This window comes from Nicotiana tabacum, chromosome 22, assembly GCF_000715075.1.
Source record: "Nicotiana tabacum cultivar K326 chromosome 22, ASM71507v2, whole genome shotgun sequence".
NCBI classification, from domain to species: Eukaryota; Viridiplantae; Streptophyta; class Magnoliopsida; order Solanales; family Solanaceae; genus Nicotiana; species Nicotiana tabacum.
In genome coordinates this window covers 72842462-72867350 of record NC_134101.1, presented here as the reverse complement: position 1 = coordinate 72867350, position 24889 = coordinate 72842462, and the positions used below count along the sequence as shown (strand labels likewise).

General features: G+C 34.7%; 1 long non-coding RNA gene across 2 annotated transcripts; it reads left to right on the top strand.

The window, feature by feature from the left end:
• The first annotated feature begins 3049 nt into the window (after window positions 1-3049).
• LOC107786409 (uncharacterized) lies at window positions 3050-7230 on the top strand. Of its 2 annotated transcripts, none has more exons than XR_001648131.2 (2): window positions 3050-3876; window positions 6274-7230. It is a non-coding gene; the product is annotated as an uncharacterized LOC107786409 (long non-coding RNA). The 2 variants fall into 2 exon arrangements; XR_001648130.2 differs by having other exon boundaries at window positions 3086-3887.
• Window positions 7231-24889: the final 17659 nt, after the last annotated feature.

Below are 24889 nucleotides of genomic sequence, written 5' to 3'. Positions count from 1 at the left end.
GTAGCCCGAAGTACACACGACAGTAGAAACTCTCCCATTCGGTAGCCCAATTGCAGAACCAAAAATCACACTGTCACGATATCAATACCCTTCGTGCATTTACCTCATTTTTTCCAAACATATATATGTGTATGTCAAATAAATTGGCACGACAATACCCTTCGTGCATTTTTCTCATCCTCACCAAGCATATGTATAACAGTAGCAAACAGGTAGAAGGAACACCAATAATAATAACAACAAAGTAGTAGGTACATAGATGACAATAACAAATAAGGCAGAAGCATATGGATAACGGTAGCATGCAAGGTAGTACGTACATAAGTAACGATAGCAAATAAGGTAGGAGAACATAGATTTTAATAACTAGCAAGGTAGAAGGTTTAGATGAAACCACAACAAACGAGAAAAAGGCATAGATGTAAGTACTACAAATAAGAAAGAAAACATGAATGTAACAATAATAATAAATTAGAAGGCATGAATAGGACAATGACAAATAAGGTAGAAAGCAAATGCGTAACAGCAACAAGCAATGTAGAAAGCATAAGTGCAACAATAACAACTCAGGATAAAGACATGATTGCATACGTAAAGGAAAGACAATACAACATAATGCATGTCTCTCATCCTCACTTGCACTGAAACACCCTTTGTGCCATGAACTCTCATCCTCACATTATAATATAAAATAATTGCACGGTATCACCCTTTGTGCTTTTACTCTCTTCCTTTCATGATAATGTAAAAACAATGGCAAGGCATCACCCTTCGTGCGTTTACTCTCATTCTCACATTATAATGTAAAACAATGATATAGCATCACCCTTCGTGCTTTACACTCTTCCTCGCCAAGCACATATACATCAACAACTAGTAAGGTAAGAAGTACAGATAACGTCAAGTAGAGTGGTTAAGAAACATATACCATATGAATGACAATCACAACTCTTGCACCAATAAGCAATTCAATAAACTTAAAGAACCACATTATTCAAGTAACTCAACAAAGCTCAAACATAATCTTCGACATGAATATGAGACCAAGTATCTCAACAAAACGGACATAGACAAGTATTTATGATTTGGGTACAATTATGATCGAATTTAGCACATCAACAGTTTCACAAAGAATCCATTATATCTAATCAAGTTGTAGTAGATTGAAGCATGGTCTCTAGCATTGAATTTGTGCTCATACTATTGTAGAAGTCAAGTAAAACATGAGGCAAGAAAATCACAAAATTCAACAAGGAACAAAGAATTATATAATCAACCCCGAACATGGATAACCCTGGCACATGCATATACGCTCATCACTTCGCATATACATCACCTCGCATGTAGCAAACAATATCATTTTATTAGGAAAAATTCCCTCAACAAAACTTGGTAAGACATTTACCTCTTTTCGAAACACAATCAACAATCCAACACGGGTTTTCCTTTAGAACAAATCTCCAAACCAACCAAATATAATCAAATATCGTTCAAAAAATTCAAAACAAGCTTTAGAAACTACCCACGAATGAAAAATATTCGATTTTTATCATATTTGAAAAGGTCAATAAAAAGTCAACCCGCGACCATATGGTCGAAATCCGAGATTAAGATCAAATCCCGATTATCTATTTACCCCTGAGCCCGGATATATATTTTATTTTGAAATCTGACCTCAATTTGAGGTTTAAATCTCAATTTTATAAAATTCTTGAATTCTACCCCCCCCCTTCTACTTTAAAATTCGTGGATTTGATGAAGAAATTCATGAGAAAGTAATGAAAATTGATTGAAAATAAATTAAAGTTTCTTACCAATGAATTTGGAAAGTTCAAAAATCGCCTCTACGGAGTCTAGGGTTGAAAATGGTGAAAAATGAGATAAGTCCCAAAATTCTCATATTTTATCGAGCTGCAGATGTCGCAATTGCGACCATCGTAAAAATGAATCACTATTCGCAATTGCGAATAGTGTCTGAGCATCACAAATATCGCAAATATAAAAAATACCTCGCATTTGTGAAGTTCCCACCTTCGCAAATGCGGTCCAAGCTTCGCTTCCCCAATTTAGCTAGTGTCGCAAATGAGACAAAAGAGTCGCAAATGCGACCAACCCACCTATCGCAAATGCGCATTAGACTTTGCATTTGCGAAGTCTCCTCCCCCTTCCAGTATCACAAAATGCGAGCACTGTCTCGCAAATACGAGGCTCACATTTGCGATCATGTCCTCGCAAATGCGACTGATGCACCATTATTCCTCAACAGTCCAAAATTATTTCGTAACACATCCGAAACGGAACCGAGCCCCCCAGGCTTCAAACCGAACATGAACACAAGTTTAATAACATCATACAAGCTCGCTCACTAACTCAAACTATCAAATATCAAGAATCGACCATCAAAACTCAAGAATTTTCAAGCTAAAACTCATTTTTCAAGTTTTTCGCATAATGCACTGAAATGCGCTCGGGTTGTTCGGGACCCTAACCAAGCATATGTACAAGTCCAAAAATATCATACGAACCTGTCATAATCGTCAAAATACTGATCCGAGGTCATTAACCGTTGACCGTGGTCAACCCTAGTCATTTTTAAAGTAAAACAAATCATATTTTCTTTAAAAAATTTCATATAAGCTTTCCGAAAAATAACATGAGCCACGGACGCAAGTTATTAATTATCAAATAGAGCTACGAGAGGTTTCGAAATACAAAAGGAAACTAGTACTCAAAATAACTGATTGGGTCATTACACAAACCAACTACCTATGAAGATAAATATAAAAATAATATTTACAACTAGATTATTCACAGTACCAACATGTACAATTTATTTTTCTAGAGTCTTTAAAGGTTCTTCCACATAGACGCTCATGATTTAATCCATCAAGTCAACAATGAAAGGTGGTGATTAATTTAGTCCAAAAGATATGTACTCTTTCGTTTTAAAGTCAGAAAATAATTAACTTCCTTATCTGAAACGTGAGCTTTATTTTCTCTGTTTTTTTTTAATCTTTTTTCATCATCTTCTGCATTTATGTTTTTTTGTATATCACCACCATTCTTCACAAAATTTGAAAATCCCATACCAACATCCCCCACTTAAGTTGGAGGGTGGAGGCACAACCCCTAACTTGCCCAAAGTAGATCGATGGTTAAGACCAGAAAGAGGTTTTGTGAATACATCCGCAATTTGAGCAATTAAAGGAATAAAATACAAAGAAATGAGCCCAACAAGGTATTTTTGACGCACAAAGTGGCAATCGAGGTCCATATATTTGGTGCGCTCGTGAAAAATCGAATTGTTTGCTATATGGATCACCGCTTAGCTATCGGCATGAAGCGGCACCTGACGGAAAGGAGGGACAGACAGATCGCCAAGTAAACGAACAAGCCAAGTAATCTCAGCAACTACACGACGCATCGACCTGTACTCCGCTTCAGCCGATGAAAGAGATACCAAAAACTTCTTTTTGGACTTCCAAGAGACCGGAGATCCTCCCAAAGTAATAAAATAGCCATTGATCGACCTCCGAAATTCAGGGTATGTCCCCCAATCTGAGTCGCAAAAAGCTAGAATATGGAAAGAGGGCTCTGCAGACAGAAAGATCCCCATACCTGGGTCTGTGAGTAAATATTTGAGACAACGAAGAGCAACATCAAAATATGGTTGTCGAGGAGATTGCATATATTGGCTTAAATGTTGAACTACAAAGGAAAAATCAGGTCGCGTGTGTGTGAGAAAATTTAACTTGCCGATGAGTTTTCTATAAATTATGGGATCTGTTAACAACATATCATCATCCATCCGGAGCTTGCAACAAGTATCAAGGGGAGATGATGCATGTTTCAAATTGAGACAACCAAATTCAGCAAGTAAGTCGAGGGTAAATTTCTACACCCTCAAGTTTAATTGTCTACAATTATTTTCTGCCAACTTGGGTGTAAGGAAGCTTGAGAATATGTGGTAGGTTCATAAACATAGGAGATGGAATTGAAAAAAGAATGATTAGAATGAGTGAGAGCAGAAAGTGGCAACACAGTAGGATACATAGGTTAAGCAAAATAATTTGGAGTGGGGTCAGTTAAGAAAATTGTATTACAAACATAATCATACAAATAATTGAGAATATGGTATTCTCTAGTTGATCTTCTACGTGCATGTTCAGAAGTAAGAGGTGGAAGACTTAAAGGGATAGGTTAAGGAACCTGTGCTAAATTTCCTAAGGAAGGATGAGGTGCAGAGGGACAAACCAGTGGTGAAATGAGTGTCTTAGATTTAAAAGAGGTGTACATAGGGAGACCTGGAGAGTACTGAGGCATCCTGGAGAGTATTGGGGTATCGGGTTTTAAAGAAGTACGAGGATAAGAGTTTTGAATGGCAGAAGGTGAGGAAGTTGGATGTGTAGGGACATTCACTGGATGTGCATGAAATGTGCCAAGGTTTTAGCAGGAAAAATGTGAGTAGGAGAACTAGTAGAAGAAAAAGGGAATACATTCTCAGGAAACACCGCATCTTTGGAAACAAAATATTTTTTAGTTTTCTAGTTGAGCAATTTATATTCCTTTTTTCCCAAAAGGATACCCCAAAAATATGCACTTGATGGCCCTAGGATCCAACTTGAATCTATATACTGGCAGGGTATAAGCATAACAAAGACATCCAAAACTCATTACACAGTCATAAGAGGGAGGCTTCCCATAAAGTACTTCATAGGGAGTTTTCATTCTCAGTACCTTAGAAGGGAACCTATTTATTAAAAAAGTGACTGTCAACAAGTATTCTCCCCAAAATTGAACTGGTAAATTCGACTGGTGAAGAAGAGATCTACATGTTTCAAGCAGGTGCATGTGTTTCCTCTCAACAATACCATTTTGTTGGGAAGAGGAAACACAACTAGTTTGATGTATAATATCCCGTGAAGAAAGAAATTGTGTGGTTTGGTGACTGCTTCCCAGTTCTAAAGCATTATCAAATCTGATGACTTTTATTTTGGATTGAAACTGTCTTTCTATCATGCTAATAAACTGTTTAAGAATTGTGAAAGTATTGGACTTAGTACTAAGAAGAAAAGTCCAAGTCCCCCTACTGTAATCATCTACTTTGTAAAACAATACCCGAAACCATCACGAGTCTCTGTTTCATAAGGCCCCAAGTATCCACATGAATTAGATCAAAAATTTTCTTAGAAGAAATGGAACTAGTGGGATAGGGCAATTTAGCTTGTCTAGATTAAGCACAAACATCACAAGGCAAAATATCAGGAGAACTATTAGAATAAAAGATAAAAGGAATATTTATCATATTAGAAAATAGGATGTGACCTAATCTGTTGTGCTGAAGGCTTACACTAGGAATAATAGCTCCTAAAAATAAACTAGAATTCGATAAGTAATTTCTTACAATCTTCTTGAAAAGAGAACTACTAGTAACCCTATTACTATGATTAAATCCAGCTATAGACTTGACTTGATGTGGTTTGATTATATGCAATAGATATAATCTCTGCTTCACCTTACCAAGCACCAATGGCCTCTTCATTGAAGGGGCCTCCAAAGTAGCACCAAGAGAGGTAAAGGCCAGGATATAATTAAATTATTTGTATAACTTATGAACATATAATAGATTGAATTTGAAACTTGGAACCTATAAGAATGTGTAAGTGTAAAACCAGGCATGATGGTCACATATCCTGATTGTCTGACCAAAGCTCTAAGAGAATTAGGGAGAGTAACAAATAAAAAGGTCCAGGAAGGTCTGTAACACTAAACAAAAGACTTAGATCTGAGGTTATGTGTTCGGTAGCTACTGAGTCTAGAATCCAAGAAACTGAGTTTAAAGATAGAATGAGTTAGGTAGAGGTGAGAATAGAGACAGTTATACCATCACAATTTGCAGCTGCAATGTCCTTAGAAACCTACTCACCCCGTGTGCCAATTTTACATGCTGAAGTAGCTAATAGAGACTATGAAATTGATCTTGGGTCATGGGCTTATCTACTGCATTCACTCCCTGTCTTCCATTGTCATTAGTGCGAAGAATAGCATTGCTCTTGGCTCCAGGTGCAAACCTTTTGTTCTTAGTACATCTAAAATCAGCTTGAAACCCAATAAGCCTGTAGCAATCTTCGACTGTGTGATTATGTTTCTTATAGTAAGAATAAAACTGAGCATTCTTCCTTCCATCTCCATATCCCTGAGTATTTTTCTTTAGATCTGCATATCCCTTCTTATCATAATTGAATTTTTGACCACCATATTGTTGTTTTACAGTTAAGAAGGCAACTTCTCCAGGGTGTTGTGAGATCTGGACCTCCCTTTCTCATCCTGATAAGAAGAGAGTAAGCATGGTTCACAAAGGGTAGAGGTGAAAGCATCAACAGAATACTTCTTGGTCCAAAATAGGAGTCATTCAGTCCCATAAGGAATTGGAGAAGCCGACCATCCTGTTGAGATTTTAAGGTGTCAACCTTGCCACCACAATGACCGTCACAAGTACAGTGTTGACATGCATCTAAGCTGTCAAGATCATCCCAAAGTCTCTTCAGCTTAGAGTAGTACCCAGTAATGTCAAAATTTCCTTGAGCTAGTTCACTGATTTGTGGTAATACAGTTGGGGGCCATTGCTTTGGCACCTTTTCTCAAGCTCATTCCAGATCTGCTGAGCAGTCTTAGAGTAGAGTACACATTATGCTATCTCTTTGGAGAGTTCTTTTAGCAAACAAGATATCACCATGTCGTTGCAGCGAGCCCATGATTTGAAGGAATCAAAAGAAATCTTAGGTTGAGCAATGGAATCATCATTGAAGCCAACCTTATTGTTGGCTGATAAAGCAATAAGTATCCCTTTGCGCCAGCCTCCATACCCTTTTTCATCGAACACAGTGTTCACAAGCAACATCCCTGGTAATCTGATGGGTGGAGATAAAAGGGATGACTGGGGTCAATAGCAGTTTTTCCAGCATCAGTCCGGACAAGATCTGTGACCTGGACTGTGCTTGAAGAAGAAATGGATTTGTCACCCATTGAAAAGGAAAGAGTGTAGAAGAGAAGAAGAGGAAAGCAAAAGCTAAAAAAAGGAGAGGAATCGTGGTCTAAAGCTCTGATACCATGATGAAATTGTAAATGAAAGACGTGAATTGTAGAAAATTCTTTCTTCTGATAATCTCTCTCAATGATTTGTACAAGTATATATATAGTAAAAAAAAGAAAAAAGAATATTTCTATATATTTCAATATGTCCTCTTGCCTAGTTTTTACTTGTTATTGTATAACAAACCAACTACCTATGAAGATAAATATAAGAATAATATTTACAACAAAATTATTTACAGTCCCCACGTATACAATTTATTTATCTAGAGTCTTAATAGGTTCTGCCACATGGACGCTCATGATTTAATCCATCAAGTCAATAAGGTGGTGATTAATTTAGTCCAAAAGATATACTTTTTCCTTGTAAGTCCGAAAACAATTAACTTCCTTGTCTGAAACGTGAGCTTTGCTTTATATGTTCTTCATCTTTATTTCATCATCTTCGGCATTTATGTTTTTATGTAGATCACCACCATTCTTCCAAAAATTTAAAAACCTCATACCAACAATAATTAACGCATTTAAAATCAAATATTTTATTACAATGACCTCATTAAAAAAAAGATTAAATAGGATACTCCTACTTTAGTCATCTTGCCACTATCAAATACTTTACTTTTATTTCTCAAAACAAATACCTTACTTTTTGCATAATCATATTAGTAATATTTTGTGTCAATTAAGTATATATCAATATACTATAACACTTAATATATCTCAGTATCAAATAAGTTAGGTCCAAGGGTGGAGCTAAATAAAAATTACGAGTTCGACAGAACTAGTAACTTTGACTCAAACCTTATTTTTATATTAAGAAATTCATCTAATATTATAAATAATTTATCCCAAATCTACCAAGCAAAAAAAAAAAAAAACGCATACACTTAAAATCCTGCATTCTCTCTATATAATCGGTAATATGAATTCTCACACATCAATTGAGTATCATTTCTCAAAAAAGAAAAAAAAAATTGAGTACTTATCAATCCAAAAAAAAAATCCAAGTGATTCCTCATGTATTTTGATCCTTGATCGACACTCTTGAATACAAGAGTGAACAACTTTAGTTCAAGTGGATGGTAGCTGCTGAATTTTAACGTTATCATATCCCACATGGTCAAGTTAGAAAGAAAAATCACATAAATATTTTAAACATTTTTTCGGAGGAAGAAAATGGAGTGGTATATGCTAACATCGGCTGGAAGATTGAAAAGTGAAAGTAACATTTGAAACTCGAAACTTGGCACATCTAAGCGAGGGAGATGCTTTTTCTCCTAAGAACCAGAAAGCATCTTAATTTTATTAGTGAATCTTTTTCTAAATACATGAGAAATATCTAAATATAACATTCAATTCATTAGTTCCATATAACTTTTGGTTGAAATATAAGTCGAGACTAGGAGCTTTCACGATTCAGTGAAAAATTGATTCAAACCGTAAATCGTAAAAAATTGAACCAAGCTGAAAATCAAATTAAATTGATTAAAAAATCGATATTATTTTTTCGTTGATTTGGTTTGATTTAAATTTTAATAAACCGACAACAAACCAAACGATAAATTATATACACAAGTTTGAATTATACATACAATATATTAAATTTTAAAATTAATTATAAATATTTTATATAATTTTTCGTCAAATTTTAATTTTATCCATTAATTTTATCTCTAATCATGAATCCAAACTCATTCGTCTAAAGAAACAACAAAGACGTTAACTGCACAAAATTTGGGTCAGCCATTTTTTGGGCCGGTTATGATAGTTTAGCTATATTTTAAAGAGAAAATGACACTTAGAGCCGGCTTTAAAGACATAACGAGTAACGACCAAAATGCTCCCTTTCCTTTCTATGCTTAGGCTTCAACAAAGGTGCTACTCCTTTATTTCTTTATTTTTTTCCGTTTTTTTGTCGTATGTATTTTTTCGTATTTTATTTTTATTTTTTTCACTTTATTTTTTCTAATAAAATTATGCACTCTTATTCATTTTTTATAATTTTAGTTTCTTTTTTTGTAGTTATTATCTCTTTTTATTTTTTTAATTCTTTCTAGTAGTAATCCTCTCTCTTTTTTATTATATTTTTTTATCTTGATTTTTTATTTTTTGGTGTGTTTTTTTATTTTTCTTAATTTTATTATTTCCACTAAAATATCTCCGTCCAAAATATTTTGTCACCTTTTTTCCCTTTTTATTATTATTTTTTATTATTCTTTTTCAGTAAAATTCTTCTGCCAAAAAAATTGTTATCACTTTCTTTCACTTTTTTTTAATTATTATTATAAATAAAAAACCGTCTTAAAATTTATATTGAAATACTTTCTACCCAATCAATACTTTTAAATTCTTTTAATTTTTTATTTAATATTTGTAAATATTTTTATATTTGCACTTTTCTAAGAAATTTTAAACTTTATTTTTTAAAGTAAAATCCATTCGTTCAAAACATCTGTCACATTTTTTATTATAATTATTATTTATTATCTTAATTTTCTATTATTTTTTCAGTAAAATTTCATCGTTAAATTTTTTATCACTTTTGTGAGACCCCAAGTGTTTCTCTCTTCTCTTACGTAATATACGTAACGTGACGTGGTTATATTAGGTATATATGATTGGGTATAGCACATTGGGAGAATAAGACTGAAAATGTGTGGTAATATTAAGGAACTAAACTAAAGCTTTAAGTCAAAGGAATCCCTTAAACAAAGGTTCATGATTAAAGAAATGGCTCGGGTAGCACCCCGCGCGTTCGGAAGGTTTAAGTTAACTTGCACCTGTGGGATAAGATTAAGAGTGTATAATATGCTAAGAATAATGTGTTATGAGGTATTATAATATCACACTGGTCACATGTTAAGTTTTGGAGTCAAACAAGTTACGAAATAAAGGTCGGCAAAAGTTATCGTAAATTTCTCTAATAAATTTTCTAAACTTTGGGTTAAATGTATCAGATCATTTCTCCCAATATATAAAGAGTTATGGGACCCATAACCTACCAAATCGAAGGTCTAGGAGTCTAGTTTGTAACCAAAAAAATCTCATATCAAACCGACATTGGAGTAAAATGTTATGACTATTTTACCGCGGACTGTCCGGGCTGAAATCGGGTCGCGAACTGGGTCGGGTCAAACAAGTGGTATAAGTCAGAAAATTCGAATTTTAAGACCCCAAAATATTTCATATTCGTCCCAAAATAGTGAAAAAGCTTAAGAGAGGGTTTTATGGTATTCTTGAGTGATTAAGGTACGTTTTTAACGATTTCTATCGTTAAAGTTTGCCCCCGTGCCTAGAAGCGCAATTTCTACGCTTTGCAATCGTTTTCCCCTTCTATTAGCTGTGTTTGGAGCTATTTTTGAAAGATAGGAAATTATTGTTCTTGCTGGTTCTTCAGGATTTATACTTGGTTTGCCAAGGTAATCATCTTGGGACTCTTTTATGATCGTTTTTACAAAGTTCTACGGGCGTTTCGTCAAGTTAGGGTCATATGGCAAATCTGCCGATTTAAACTCATTTATGAACTATTTATAAGTGTGTATAAGCTGCATATATATAGTGGTTTCGAAGTTTAGAACGTAAGGAACAACTTTCGTGAAGGAACTACAGGCATTCGGACGTTCGTTGGAGAGGTATGTTAAGGCTAAGCTTCGTCCTTCCTTTTAGCACGAATTTTGGAAAATTCCTAAGACGCCAAATGTGATATTTTACTATTCTGTTGCTAGAAAGACCTTCTGTGAAAGGCATTGGTATCGTAGCTGAAGTATTTTCATGATATTGTTAGGTTGATATTCCACTCGTTCGGTTAAAAAGGGTATTCGACATCTATATATGTCATTTTGTCGGCTTTCTTAAATATATGTCCATATATATAAATTCTTATTCGTCTTTGGGTTGTGTGACTTAAAAATAAAGGCATTTAGTATTTGCGATCAGTCCTTCTTCCTTGTTAAAGTATATTTTAAAATCTCTAAAGTGACACGTCGATTTCAAAATTCTCAAATATAATTTTTATGTTTAAACTACTAAAACATTTGATTTTTTTTGAGATACTTTCTTTTACTAATTATCAAGAAATCAGGTATAAGAACTAAGTGAAACACCTTAAGCTTTTTATGAACATATTCAGAGTTAAGTTATCTTTCTAAAAGTCGAGTTAAGTTTTCAAACTTATAAAAAAAAAGATATGAGGTTTCACGAGACATTTGTATGCGATACGAAGGTGATTATGAGATTATGAGAATAAGAGTACCAATGAGCCAAGGTTGGCTAAGTTCTTGTTATGGCCTATTATGTGCATTCAAAGTTCATATCATACATGACATATTATGCATGGACTTCGAGCTATAATCGGAGGTAAGGGGCCTATTTGCCCGAAAGACTATATATATTATACAGATGGCCACAGGTTGGCAATATGATACCGGTTAGCTACCGGGAGAGACCGCCATTACTAGCATTTAGTTGGGTATGTCATGCATTTGTATCAATATATATGTATTCACGACATACGATTACACGAGCATACCGTGCATATTTTATGACTATGAGGTCGGATGTCGGCCATGGAGGCTATCAGAGTTTCAGTGTCAGGTGGTATCTTTATTACCTTTTTACATTAGCTATGTATGATTCTACTTTCTGCCTTACATACCAGTATATTTTTATTCGTACTGATGTCCCCTTGCTTGGGGATACTGCATTTTTGTTTCGTGCATGCAGGTCCAGGTAGGGACTCTGATCGACCCCTCCGCTAGGATTTCGGGGTTCAGCTGTGAGTTGGTAAGCTCCACCTCTTCCTGGAGCTTTCATAGGATGGTTACTTTTGTTGTACAGTTTGGGTATAGTTGGGGCCTTATCCCGACAGTGCTTATGACACTTTTAGAGGCTATTGTGAACACAGTATTCTGGGTTTCTTTTTGCTGCTTTCAGTCTCCAGCCCATAGGCTTGGCATGTACATATAGGTGTGTAGGCATGTATGTCTTCAGTCGCGGCCTCATCGGCCAGCTAGTATTTTATTATTTTGGCTTGTCTACCTATGTTTATATGGCTTATTATTATTATTTATGTCATAACCTTACGGTCCAGGCTTAGTATTTCAGATGTTGTGCTGCCCGATCTGTTGGGCCCCCAGTCTAGTTAGCTATTATGTTTAGTAGCTAACTCGATCGAATACAGTATCGAGTGCCAGTCTTGCCTCCCCTACTTTGGGGCGTGACAAACTTTATTCAACTTTTATTTTTATTTTTGTTCTTACTAGATAAATAGCATAGTCCTACAATTAGTATTGGAATACTTTCTACACAATCATTAATTGATTATAGTTATAGATAGTTACGGTGTCATTCTCTTTGATTTTTGATTTTATATTTGTAGATGAAATTTTTTACAATTTTTAATGAAACTAAGGCTTTTTAAAATTTTAAAAATATAACTCTTTTTTACCTTTTTGTTATTCTTTCTGGTTAAATCGGTGAATCCTAAAATTTGATATACCATGCTAATTATGGCATAGCAATATATAGTATACTAAGAATATTAAGAGTACCATGATTTAACAATAATTTTGGTATACCAATATATAGTATACCAAGAATACTGGGTATACTATTTAACATACTCTAACAAAGTATACACGATTCAATAGTAATTATGGTATACCAAAAATAGTATACTAAGAATACTGGGAATACTATGATTGTTGAATCATGATATACCAATGTATAGTATACCAAAAATATTGAAAATACTATTTAATATACTCAAATAAAGTATATTATGATTCAACAATAATCATGGTATACTATACATTACACTAAGAATATTTGAATCCCACTTAACATACACAAATAAAGTATACCACAATTCAACTGTAATCATGGAATATTATGTAATATACCACACTTCAACAGTAATTATGATATACTATATAGTATACCAAGAATATCGAGATGACCATAATAATCATAGTATACCACGATACAACAATAATCATGGTATACTATTTGGTATATATTGTATAATAATACACTAGCATAACGGTATACCGCACACGAGTATACTATACAAGATACTTATATTTGAACATCACAAAAAAAAATTACAATTTCCATTAAAATTACACTTTTAATTAAAAACTAATAATTTCATTTGACTTGTTTCAACTTTCATATTGAATCTCAACCTCTTGAACATGCCTAATAATTACATAGGAAAATTCTTCATTTTGGACTTGACTCGTTTGGTTTTTATGTTGGACCAGATCTGAAGCTAAATTTTCGAATAGCTATTGTTGGTTGGGTCAAAGAGCTCAATTGTTGCTTGTTCATACTGAAATCAAGTTGAAAAATATTGTTAGTGCTTAAACTTGAAATACAACACTGGTTTTGGACGAGATTTGGATGGAAAATTCGAAATCCATCATTGTTGAAATTTGATTTTTTTTAATTTTGAATTTCATATCGGATATCCGGTGTACTAAAACTTTAAGAACTAATCTCGCGTTGATTAGATTCAAATAAAAAAAACATTTGAAATCACCTACTAATTTTAGAATTTCATATTGATTCTAAAGCTTGTGATGATTTGGGTGAGGATTGAAGTGGTTTTGGATCAAATGTTAAAGTTAAAATGTGAAGAAGAAAGAAGAAGAAGAAGAATAGGCAACGAGGTATCATGGTCGGGTAATTAAGAGAAGATGAGGAAGCAAAGTTCATTTTGTTTTGCGAGTGGGGCATTTTTGTCTTAAGCCATATTTTAAATTATAATGGTAAAGTAGTTACTGGTCCAGTTAAATTAATATTTTTACCTCTAATTAAAATACGGAATACAAGTTCATCAATTGGTGGTGGAGTTCGAAGCCTGAATTTTCAAACCTAGGTACGATTCCTAATTTGTTAACCTTTACAATTGTAAAATCCAGGAATGATTCTTGAATTTTAAACCTTAAATAGTGTAAAATCAGAAACGATTCCTGATTTTAGAATTCATATTGCACTTCAGCAATTTTGGACATGTAATAGTGCAAAATCTAAAATTCTGGAATGATTTATGAATTTTAAATCTTTACTAGTGCAAGATCCATGAACGTTATTTTTGAATTCACATTATACTTCAATAATTTTAAACCTTTACTAGTAACAAATCTAAAATCCAGGATAAATTATTGATTTTTGAACCTTCATTAATGCAAAATTTAGAAAAATCTAGGAACAATTCTTGATTTTTTGAATTCATATTATACTGCAGCAATTTTTAATCTTTAAATACAAATCAGGATAGATTAATGATTTTTAAAGCTTTATTAGTGCAAAATTCATGAAAATCTTGAAACGATTTATAGTTTTTGAATTCACATTATGCTTCAACAATGTAGCCTTTAAATACAAAAACCAGGATAGATTACTACTTTTTGAACCTTTACTAGTGCAAAATTTAGAAAAATCTCGGAACGATTTATGATTTTTGGATTCACATTATACTTCAACAATTGAGAGCTATTCCTTCAAATCATTCAAAATCCAAAAATAATTTCTGAATTTTGAACTTATAAATAATCAAAGTCCAATAATCGCTCCTAGAGTTCTTCTAAGTTTTAGATAGGGAAATTTTTGTCCACACATGTATATTTTCGCATTAGTGAGTGACTACTTTGCCAATGCAATTTAAATTATGGCTAAACTCTAATAGCCGACCTAAAAAGTGACTATTTATTAAATTTTTACAAATTATAACCACCATAATAAAAGGAAAATAAAAATTATATATTGGCAAATCAGGAAAATTCTTGTCTGATTGCAACAACAAAAAAAAGAGCAATATCATTAGGTTTTGTTAGAAAATAAAAAATCGAACAAACTGACAACAACCAAACTATTTCTGTTATATTTGGATTGGTTTAGTTTTAGTAATAATTTAAAAGTCAGTTAAACTAGTTTGATTTTAGTGTTAAGGATAAATCGATCCCAATTGAACAATGAACACACTAGTCGAGACACTTTAAAATATATGCTTAAAAAAATTATATGCATGCAACACGTTTTTCATTTTACACTCAAAGAACTTTGACCTATCTCATTTATCTTAAGATTTTGTTTTTTGAAATATCACAGTTTTTATGTCAAAACGCTAACTAATTTATTCAAATAAATAATTGGTGCTATGTGAACAATGTGAGTGCGATTTTGTATCATTAATATATATGATTGTTGTAGCTGCATTAAAAGCTTAAACTTTACCAATTGTTTAGGGTTTTAAAATGGGTAAAATTTATTACATCCCCATTTTTACTTTAAAAATTAAACTTCTCCTTCAACTTTAAATAATAGTTTCTAACATGATGGTTAGAAAGTAAGTAGACTGATATAACCACGGATTATGAGGCTTGGAACTTATATTCGGTTAAACAAATTTTAGAAATAGAATTGAGTTAAAAATATGTAAAATTTCTCGCTATCAATTGTATTTGTTCTATCAGATGTGTTTTCACTTCTCAATAGTATTTAGTCACCTGTTGGTGAGAAATTATGCCTGTTTCACTTTAAAACCTCGGATAACCGTTGAATTTGTTCTTTAGTTTTTAAACCTTTTTCCTTAAAAGCTAATTTTGAAAGCTAGTTTTGGAAAAACAATTAGTACTAGCATATGTTGAGATTAGAATAATTTAGATGAAAGCAACAAGAGCCCATGCTACAAGTATTTACTAACACCAAATATATCACATATTGCAAAAAAAAAAAACAACAGAAACGCAAGCAAATAGAAAATTCACTACTAAAATATGCAATCCGACCAAAATTATGTTGAAAGATAATTTTTGGCAAATATATTTCTTACGACGTTTACCGAATATATGCATATTTTTAGTTGTGATGAAACACTTGCTACCAAAGCAAAAAAATTAACGATTGGAAATTTGGTGAGTTGGAAAGAGAATTGAATATAGAGACTCGAGCAACTCACATTAAAATAGAAATACCTAAACATAAGAATTAGAAATCTTTAATCGCTGTCAAATAACGAATAAAGGTTATAAATGTAAATCAGGATAAGAAACTCACAAATCCAAGCTCCTGAACATAGGAGAGTGTATTACTTATAAGTGGTGTATCACTAGATGCAGTTTCAGGTATTATTTTATATAAATTTTCAAAGTTCTCGAAGCATTGCATTTCATATCATAATTATATAAAACTTTGTTAGCTACATATTACAATATTCAAATGTATCTTCATAACCAAACTTATATACTACATCAACATTAAAAATGAGTATAGTCAAGTTCTTAAAGAAAATTTCTTGGTGCATAGATATGTTGACGAAAATAATTGATATTACGTGGAAAGAATAAGTGTGATTCTTTTATATCGTTAGAATGATTTTTGTAGCTCCATTAAAAAATTAAAGTTACCACTAATTTTAGGGTTTCAAAATTATCTTGAACTAAAAGTGTCCACTTTATGTAAATATTATGGACCATTCAAAATTATATATCGAGGATAAAGATAGTATCACCCTTATACATAAGGGACCATTCAAAATTTTCTTTTCTCCATGTATTCCATCTAAAATTAAAATTCGAAAGACCTCCAGTACTCTGATTTAAAATTGTAGTACCATTCTTTTTAGACGATTTTAAATAGTTCTAAAGACGTGCTTTTTAATTGATTCTAGCATTACATAAATTTCTTGAAGGTTTCAAACAATAAAAGATCATGTAAGTTGGATTGTTACTCTCGCTTTTTGCCTTTGTTTAATCAATTTCTCTTGTTTTTATATTTTATGATTTTTGACTGATTGTTAATCAACTATATAAGACATATACGTCTTTAACCTTAAAAGATATTAATTTTCTAGAAAAAACAAAATAGGAAAGAAAGGTTCTAAAAAGGCTGGAGTAATTAAAGTTTGGAAATGTACTTCAATTTTTAAAATTGTGGAAAAGAAAACAAAAAATTCAGTTCTGAAATTTTTTAAGTAACAAGATGATTTGGAATAACTCTACTTCATTTTGAGTGAACAAAAGAAGTATAAATAAAAAGCGGAAAATAAGATAAAAGATGAATATGAAGAATAAAGAAAAACAAAGTGGAAAATAGGACAAAAGATAAGGCATTGACAATAGTTAAAAAATAAAATAACTTTGTGATGTGTAATATAGGGGGAAAGCGCATAAATATTTGATTTTGGAGTTACTTTTTAAGTTGTACCCTAAGTTTATTTATTTATTTTTATTTTTTACAATTTTACCCTCTTCGAACACAACTTCAGCCGTACGCAACTAAAGTAGTACAATACGAGTTTATAATTACAAATTTTATCTGAAGTTGAGGATTTCAGATGAAAATATCTTAAGTGCATACAAAAATTTGATTACACTTCAGACACGTACGTTTTAAGTGCATATAAAAAATTAGCTACAGTTAAGACGAACAAAAATTGCACTTAAGATGTACAGACGTATGCGTCTTAAGTGCAATCAATTTTTTGTATGCACTTATAACGTTTTCGTTTGAAGTTCAGATTGCCCAAAAATAAAAATTTATTCTTCTAATTTCAACAATCTAACACACGATTCAACACCCAAATCTACTCTAAATAAACTCAAATTTGAAACATAAATTCTAAATATCATAAAATATAAACATCAATCATCAATTAGTCAAAATAATACAAATCTAACAAATCCATTTTACAACTAAGAAGAAGAAGAAGAAGAAATCCTAAGTAGTAGCAAAAAAAAGAGCATTGCAGCAGCTCACTACCGTAAAATACCATAAATCATCATAAACCTGCTCATAAGCATAATATAAATCCATTGTCACCTTTATTTTCACAACAACTAAAAATAAGATGAAGGAGGAGGAGGAGGAGGAAAAAAAATAAAGAAGAGGTAAATTGTCTCAAGCTACCTATACTTGTAACGACTCGATCAGTCATTTTGAGAATTTACACTTCGCTCGGTAGTTTGAGGGAATGAGTAGCTCCATATGATGTATTATGACTTGTGTGAATCGTCGATTTTGGTTTTCAGGTTAATCGGAATTGATTTGGAAGAATGAATTTCATGATTTAAGCTTTAAGTTGGAAGAGTTGACCAAGTTTGACTTTTGTGAATTTGACCCCGGAATAAAGTTTTGAGGGCTCCGTTAGGTCCGGATGGTAATTTTGGACTTGGGTGTATGTCCGGGTTTGCATTTGGATATTTCTCGAAGGATTCGACGCTAATTGGCGAAAGTTGGAAATTTGAAGGTTTGGAAAGTTCATAAGTTTGACCGGGAGTTGACCTTATGGATATTGGGTTTGGATTGTGGTTTCGGGAATTGGAATAACTTCGTTATGTTATTTGGGACTTGTGTGCCAAATTTGAGTTCATTCCGAGTTGGTTTGCTATGTTTCAGCGCGAGGTTTGGAAGTTGAAAGTTCAAAAGTTCATTAAGTTTGATTTGAGGTGCGATTAGTCGTTTCGATGTTGTTATGTGTGATTTGAGGCCTCGAGTAGGTCCATGTTATGTCATGTTACTTGTTGGTATATTTGGATGGGGTCCCGAGGGGCTTAGGAAAGTTTTAGACGTGGTTCAAATCATTTTTGTCTCATGCTACATTACTGAATGAGTGCTGGTTCTGGTGTTGCGCACCTGCGGTTGGTTTTGCGCAGGTACGGTGATCGCAGAAGCGGTGATGCGGTCGCACCCGCGTAAAGGGGCAGAGTTTGGAGTCTTCGTAGGTGCAGAAATTGGGGCGCATCTGCGGTCCAGTAGAAGCGATGGTCTTGGGCGCAAAAGCGAGTCGAGCGCATAAACGTGTTTGGCTTGGCACCTGCGGTTGCGAAAAAGCGGATGGAGATCCGCGGGTGAGAGATGTCGGCTGGTTAGTGGTTATCGCTGAAGCGAAATGTTAGTCGCTGAAGCGATGCTGCAGAAGCGGCTGGGATGTCGCAGATACGGCAAGGTCTGGGCAGAATGGTTTAAGTTCGAGGGTTGGCCATTTTATCACTATTGTGCTACAGACTTTGGAATGGGGCGATTTTGGAGAAAAATTTCATCACAAGGATTAGGGTAAGTGTTCTACACTCGGTTTTGATTATATTTCGTGATTCTGTCTTCGTATTTGGTAATTGGATTATGAATTTTAAAGAGAAATTAGGGATTTTAGCCTAAAGTTCCATAGAGTGAGTTTTTGAGTTTTGAACATCGCTTCGGAGTCGGAATTGGGTGAAGCTAGTATGGTTGGACTCATAATTGAATGAATTGTCAGATTTTATAAGTTTCGTCGAGTTCCAAGGCCCGGGCCCGGGTTGGAATTTTGTGTCACGACCCAAACCGATGGGCCGCGACGGGCACCCGGTATCTTACTCAACCGAATATTAACATAACGTATCTTTTTGTATCATGCTATCATGGGTAAATAAGACGGAAAGGCTTTTGTAGGATAACTAGAATAAAACATGTAATACCAACTTGGGCCTATAAGACCAAAATGATCACTCGTACACTAAACGTAGGACGACAAGGCCATACAATCTTTTATGTATATGGCATATGCCTACAAGCCTCTAAGAGTATATAAATACCATAGAGGTCGGGACAGGGCCCCGCCACACTAAACAATACACGTCCGAATCATACTGACCAAATAAGCAACTCCGGAGCAAATGTGTGATTTGAGGCCTCGAGTAGGTCCATGTTATGTCATGTTACTTGTTGGAATATTTGGATGGAGTCCCGAGGGGATCAAAAAAGTTTCGGACGTAGTTCAGATCATTTTTGTCTCATGCTACATTATTGAATGAGTGCTGGTTCTGGTGTTGCGCACCTGCGGTTGGTTTTGCGCAGGTGCGGTGATCGCAGAAGCGGTGATGCGGTCGCACCCGCGTAAAGGGGCGGAGTTTGGAGTCTTCGTAGGTGCAAAAATTGGGGCGCATCTGTGGTCCCGCAGAAGCGATGGGCTTGGGCGCAAAAGCGAGCTCGAGCGCATAAACGTGTTTGGCTTGGCACCTGCGGTTGCGCAGAAGCGGATGGAGATCCGCAGGTGAGAGATGTCGGCTGGTTAGTGGTTATCGCAGAAGCGACGCTGCAAAAGTGGTTGGGATGTCGCAGATGCGACAAGGTTTGGGCAGAATGGTTTAAGTTCGAGGGTTGGCCATTTTATCACTATTGTGCTATAGACTTTGGAATGGGGCGATTTTGGAGGAAAACTTCATCACAAGGATTAGAGTAAGTGTTCTACACTCGGTTTTGATTATATTTCGTGATTCTGTCTTCGTTTTTGGTAATTGGATTATGAATTTTAAAGAGAAATTAGGGATTTTAGCCTAAAGTTCCATAGAGTGAGTTTTTGAGTTTTGAACATCGATTCGGAGTCGGAATTGGGTGAAGCTAGTATGGTTGGACTCATAATTGAATGAATTATCAGATTTTATAAGTTTCGTCGTGTTCTAAGGCCCGGGCCCGGGTTGGACTTTTGTGTCACGACCCAAACTGATGGGCCGCGACGGGTACCCGGTATCTTACTCAACCGAATACTAACATAACGTATCTTTTTGTATCATGCTATCATGGGTAAATAAGATGGAAAGGCTGTCGTAGGATAACTAGAATAAAACATGTAATACCAACTTGGGCCTATAAGACCAAAATGATCACTCGTACACTAAACGTAGGACGATAAGGCCATATAATCTTTTATGTATATGGCATATGTCTACAAGCATCTAAGAGTATATAAATACCATAGAGGTCGGGACAGGGCCCCGTCATACTAAACAATACACGTCCGAATCATACTGACCAAATAAGCAACTCCGGAGCAAATGGAGCGCACCAACATCTTTCGCTGAGCTGATAGCCTACTTGGAGAACTCTCAACCTGTCTATCGGGACCTACAGGCATGAAACGCAGCGTCCCTAGACAAAAGGGACATTAGTACAAATAAAGTACTGAGTATGTAAGGCATGACAGTAGTATATAAAAGACATGAAAGAAACATGGAGTAAAGAACTCAACCTGTAATTCTGAATAGCTCTGTGAATCATGAAAATTTATAATGTCATGCATGTGCGTATAAATGTCATACCATGTATAGGTATATGCGTACATAACATCATCAAGCCTTTGAGGGCATTCCATCATATCATCTCAGCTACTGTAGGCAAAATCACCAACGTATACCAGCTGATCAGGTGGTGGTGCGTATATAACGCCATAACTTTTTCCCATATCCCATATACATATAATATACACGTATATAACGCCATCTGGTCATGGGTCAATGTACATGTATACATGAGTGAAATGCATAAGAAGTACGTTAATAAGATTTCTCAAAATGTCATAAGATCACTATGCCTTTGATTAATATCATGAAATAAACTTTATCAACTTGCGTATTTTTTGAAACCCATGAACAAATGATAGAATAATAAGACACATGGGGAATTAAGAATATATACATCCCTAGTATTTCTATGAATAGAGTCATTTATGAAAGTTGTGTATTTGCTCGTTTCGCTTGTATCGTACGGATCATGCCAAAAGGAAAGGAGGGATAGCCTTAACATACTTTACTCCGTTGAGTCTTTAATAACTTCCAAGAAATTCTTCAAACAACTTAACTCAATCTACCACATCATAAGGAGACTCAAAATTAGTGCTGGGTAAAAGCTAAGTCCGCAACTTAAACTAGTAGCTCGTTTACGTAAATTTGGGCAACATCTCCCCTGTAACTAGGCCCTCCTCCAATACCATATACCAACAATAATAAGAAAATAACAATAAAAACATGTAAGCATCATTTTCCAACCTTATCTTCATTTCAATATACCACAAAACAATCCACACACCCTAATCACTTCATACATAAAACGACAACCAAAGAAGTGTCAAATAACTAAAAATAATGTAACGACGAACGACCAGCCCACCATTCCGTAATTATGTGGTGTATATCCACAGCATTTGTCCTCCAAAACTCCATTAAATAGTATAAAAATATACAGCCCAAAGGCAACACGAAACAGCCCACAAAACAGTCCACTACAAGTCAAATAACTGAAACTCACGGCTTTCGATCACCGTCCCGTGAGTTCTAACTATTAGGAAACAAATTTATAAACATTCCTTGATATTTAAACACTTAAATACAGAAATTACACATTTTCTTAACTATGAAGTACCTTCCAAACTCAAACTACAAATAAAAATAGAGGCGATATTGCGATACTTACGTCATAGGGATCATTTTAATGTTAACGCTTCTTGATTCTGTGCCCGGGATGATAATCTTGTTTGAAACTCTTGCAGAGAGCTTAAGAGTAAAGTTATGGGTGTTATTTGGGTGTGTTCTATGAAAAAATGGAGAAAGAGACGAGATGGGATGTAAATACTCCCTTTTTTTAAAAAGTCAAAAAGGTGCTACTTGGCACCCTATGATTAGCTCTTCTTCCAATGCTTATAAATTTTTATTCGGGTGTCGTATGAATGAACGGTTAAGAGAGTTAGAAAGTATATTCCAAAACCTTCAATTTGGTACATACCATTTCCCAAAAAGACCTCATATAGCATACGAAATATATTTCTCAAAAAGTTCTGTTACAAGGCAAATCCTTAGTCGGTGTTTCCGCAACTTTAGTCCGATTTTTTCCAAACTTCATATTTTCTATCCAAACATTATATATAGACATATTATGACTTTGAAAATATTTAAATCATGATTAACAAGTCTCATATTCATTACGTCACCTTGAGACGCACAAGGTGTAACAATCTTCCCCCCTTAGAAACATTCGTCCTCGAATGTTAAACTCCCAGAAATCTATAGAAATTTTGGCAGAGTCTCCTCTGTAATGATACTACTACCAACCTGTCACACAGTAAACCCAACAATACAAAGCCACACAGGGACACAATCATCAATAACACCAATGGCCTCACACAACCAATAACAATAACTAACATAAAAATCAAGTACCATATATGTACCTAAAGGCTGTGATGTCTCAGTCTGATCCTCCTCCGAAAGTGGAAACAAGTGAGGATACCTAGTCTTCATTTCTTCTTCAGCTTCCCAAGTCATCTCCTCCACATTATTGTTAATCCAAAGTACTTTAACCGAAGCTACATCCTTATTTCTTAATCTTTGAACTTGTCTATCTAGTATAGCAATGGGAACTTCCTCATATAATGGTTGCTCTGTAACCTGAACATCGTCAACTGGAATGAATTTAGAGGGATCTAAAATACACCTATGGAGCATAGACACATGAAATATTGGATGTACAGACTCCAATTTGGAAAGCAAGTCTAACTCATATGCTACTTGGCCTACTCTGCGTTTAATCTTATAAGGTCCAATGTACCGAGGGCTAAGCTTTCCTTTCTTTCCGAATCTCATAACGCCTTTCATTGGTGATACCTTTAGGAATACCCAGTCATCTACCTGAAACTCCAAGTCTCGTTGTCGATTATTTGCATAGGACTTCTGACGACTTTGAGCTGCAAATAGCCTTTCCCGTATAAGCTTAATCTTATTAATTGCCTGTTGTACCAACTCTGGTCCTACTAACTTAGTTTCCCTAACCTTCAACCATCCGATAGGTAACCTACACTTTTGTCTGTAAAGAGCTTCGTATGGAGCTATCTGAATGCTGTAATGATAACTATTATTATATGCAAACTCAATAAGTGGAAGATGATCATCCCAGCTACCCCTGAAGTCCATCACACAAGCCCGTAGCATATCCTCCAATGTCTGAATAGTACGTTCAGCCTGCACGTCTGTCTGGGGATGAAATGTTATACTAAGACTTACCTGAGTCCTCAATCCTTTTGTAAGGACCTCCATAAATTAGCTATAAACTGAGCACCTCTATTTGAGATAATAGATATAGGGACACCATGAAGTCGTACTATTACCCTAATGTAAAGCCTTGCATAATCCTCTACTGAATAAGTAGTCTTGACAGACAGAAAATGAGCTGCTTTTGTAAGTCTATCGACAATAACCCATATAGAATCGAACTTACGTTGGGTACGAGGTAAGCCCATGATGAAATCCATATTAATCACTTCCCATTTCCAAGTCGAAATCTCTATAGCATATAATAATTCACCGGGTTTCTGATGCTCAATCTTAACCTGTTGACAATTTGGGCACTGAGCAACAAACTCTGCTATATCCTTCTTTATTCCATCCCACCAGTATATTCCCCTGATATCATCATACATCTTCGTCGCTTCTGCATGAATAGAATAACGAGAATAGTGAGCTTCTCCCATAACCTGCTGACGCAACCCTGCCATATTAGAACACATAATCGACCTCGATATCTGAGGACTCCATCTCCTGTAATCTCAAATGGTGTATTCTCATTTTGAGTGGGTGTATATCTGTAATGAGCTAGCACGGGATCCTCATACTGACATTCCTTCACTTCAGTTACTAAAGAGGATGTTGCCGTGTCCTGAATTGTAACGCTGGTATCACATGAGTCCAGTAATCGAACTCCAAGACTAGCTAGCTGATGAATCTCATGGGCTATCCCACACTTCTATGGCTGTAAATATGATAGGTTGTCCATAGATCTACGGTTGAGGGCGTCGGCTACTACATTCGCCTTTCCTGGATGGTATAAAATATCAACATCATAGTCTTTTAGTAGCTCCAACCATCGCCTTTGGTGTAAATTCAATTCCTTTTGATTGAAGATATATTAAAGGCTCTTATGATCCGTATATGTATCAACAACATAAATTCCATACAAATAGTGCCTCCACATCTTTAGTGCATGAATCACCGCG